Source organism: Convolutriloba macropyga, unplaced genomic scaffold (assembly GCF_964194025.1).
Source record: "Convolutriloba macropyga unplaced genomic scaffold, txConMacr16.3 SCAFFOLD_4901, whole genome shotgun sequence".
NCBI lineage: Eukaryota > Metazoa > Xenacoelomorpha > Acoela > Convolutidae > Convolutriloba > Convolutriloba macropyga.
Window position 1 is genome coordinate 1 of NW_027453400.1, and position 2,500 is coordinate 2,500.

The window sequence follows — 2,500 nt, forward strand, 5'->3', positions numbered from 1 at the left end:
TGGCGAATTTTCTTCATAAGAAAATTGCAAAGAGACGGAACTTAATGAGACTAGTATTATGTTGTTTCTAGTAAGCGGAAGCTGAAACAGCAACATGTGAAAATCAAGTTTTGTTCAATGATCTCGAGGCGATAAGTACTATGAAGCAACTAGTAGCCTAAGCATGACTCAGATTTGAGACAGTCAAAAAGACTGGCGAAACTTCTTCACATGAAAGTTACATAGAGAACTACAAATGTATACAGCGAGTATTATGTTGTTTCTAGTAGGCGAAAGCTGAAACATCAACATGTGAAAGTTGTCTGCAAACTGTAGAACGATATGTGATTAGTACTGTGCTGTTACTAGTAGCCAGTCTGACTGTAGAAGCCAAGACAAAGGGAAACTAATGCATCTGAAAAGGACAAGTTATGGAAAGGTATGCACGATAAGTATTATGTTGTTTCTAGTAAGCGGCAGCTGAAACATCAACATGTGAACGTCGTTGTGTACAGTAACCTAGAACTATATAGTCCTTAGTAACGTGCATTTACTAGTACCTGTAATTGGTATTCAGACTCAGGCAGTTTGGAATAGTTTGGCAAAGATGCACCAGAGAAAACTGGGATTTGATACAGAAATTGTTGAATACAAGTATTATGCTGCTTCTAGTAGGTTGAATCCGAAACATCAGCATGTGAAAATTGAAAACATTTCTGGTTCGAATTGTCACAAGTATTTGGTGATCTGAGTAGCCAAACTCACTACAACGCCAATTGAAGGCAAAAATTCTCAACGGGAAAAGCTATTCTCATTGAATGAGCTAACAAGACGAGTATTATGTTGCTTCTAGTAGGCGAAAGCCAAAACATCAACATGTGAAAGTCTTGCTGAACAAATTTAATGTTGTTGAGCTCAGTACCGTGTGAATTAGTAGCCATAATTGGCGAGCGAAAATTGAACTGGCGAAACTTCGTCTTTGGAAAATTGCAGATGCCGAGCACTTATTTTGCAACGAGTATTATGTTGACTGTAGTAAGCGAAAGCCGAAACAGCAACATGTGAAAGCTGTTGAAATTTGTGGTCATTTTGCAATAAGTACAAGGAGTGTAACTAGTAGCCAGGTCAAAATTTGGGATAAGAATGAGCAAAAATTCTGCATGAGAACAGTTGAAATTATGAAACTAAATTACAAAGACTAGTATTATGTTGTTTCGAGTACGCGAAAGCGGAAACATCAACATGTGAACGTTTGTAACGAAGTTTCGTTAATTTTCAGCCTAGTACTGAGCAAGAACGAGTAGCCTCATCTCCAATCCCACGCAAAATGTAGTGAAATATGTGAGTGAACCTTATTCACGGTGAGGGTTTCCCGAGGTCTGTATTGCAGCGAGTATTATGTTGCTTCTAGTAAGCGAAAGCTGAAACAACAACATTTGAAAGTTGGAATTAATGACTGAATGGAAACTTCGACCTGTGTTTGATAGTAGTAGCGAACAAAACTGCTGAATCGGTTTCTGTCTCATATTGGTCAGTGAACCAATTAAGAGACAATCAACTACATAACCTGAATTGGGCGAGAGAACCCCCTTAACTTAAGCATATCAGTAAGGGGAGGAAAAGAAATCAACTGAGAATCCCTTAGTAATGGCGAATGAACAGGGAAAAGCTCATCGGGAAGAGAATGGCAACATTTCTCGGTGTCCGGTATGGTTTGATGCTAGACTGGTGAATTTGTCCTGATGTCTACTGGAAAGTAGCATCAAAGAAGGTGAAAATCCTGTAAAGGTCATTTTCGATACCAGTCATAATGGCTCATTCCTATGAGTAGAGTTGTTTGAAAGTGCAACTCGAAGCTGGAGATATGTCTCTCCAAAAGCTAATTATAAAGCGAGACCGATAGTAAACAAGTACCGTGAGGGAAAGTTGAAAAGCACTCTGAAGAGAGAGTGAAAAGTACGTGAAACTGTTGAAGGGGAACTGGAGTGAGCGTTACCATACTCAATGCCTTGATATTATATTCTCGGCTACCGAGTAGTGTAGTTGTCGTCTTTTGGCAAATCTTGTTAATGAATCGAGCAGAAGTTTTCCTCGGAATTCTTCTTGTTGATTCTAAACAAAATGAGATAAATTGATCTTGATTGCCTGTCTGACCTCAACTTCCTATTCAATGCTCTCTACAGCCCGTCTTGAAACACGGACCAAGGAGTGTGAGTTGCTTGCAAGTGTTGTCGCTCATTGAAAGCGCACACGCGAAATGAAAGTGAACAGTGTAATTTTTATGAATTGCACTACTTTGTGTGGTGAGGGCGCCGATTCGGTGTCCCGCAACCACGGACGGTTTTGCTCTTATTGCATGACTGATCCAGAGCAAGTAGCACACGACCCGAAAGATGGTGATCTATGCTTGGGCAGGGCGAAGCCACGGGAAACCATGGTGGAAGCCCGAAGCGGTTCTGACGTGCAAATCGATCGTCTGACCTGAGCATAGGGGCGAAAGACTAATCGAACCATCTAGTAG

General features: G+C 40.6%; 1 non-coding gene across 1 annotated transcript in view; it reads left to right on the forward strand.

The window, feature by feature from the left end:
* Nucleotides 1-1,541: 1,541 nt before the first annotated feature.
* Nucleotides 1,542-2,500, forward strand: part of LOC142358261 (large subunit ribosomal RNA) — a 3,521-nt gene continuing 2,562 nt past the window's right edge. The window contains exon 1 of the ribosomal RNA XR_012761786.1: nucleotides 1,542-2,500. This exon is cut by the window's right edge and continues 2,562 nt beyond it. This is a non-coding gene — a ribosomal RNA (large subunit ribosomal RNA).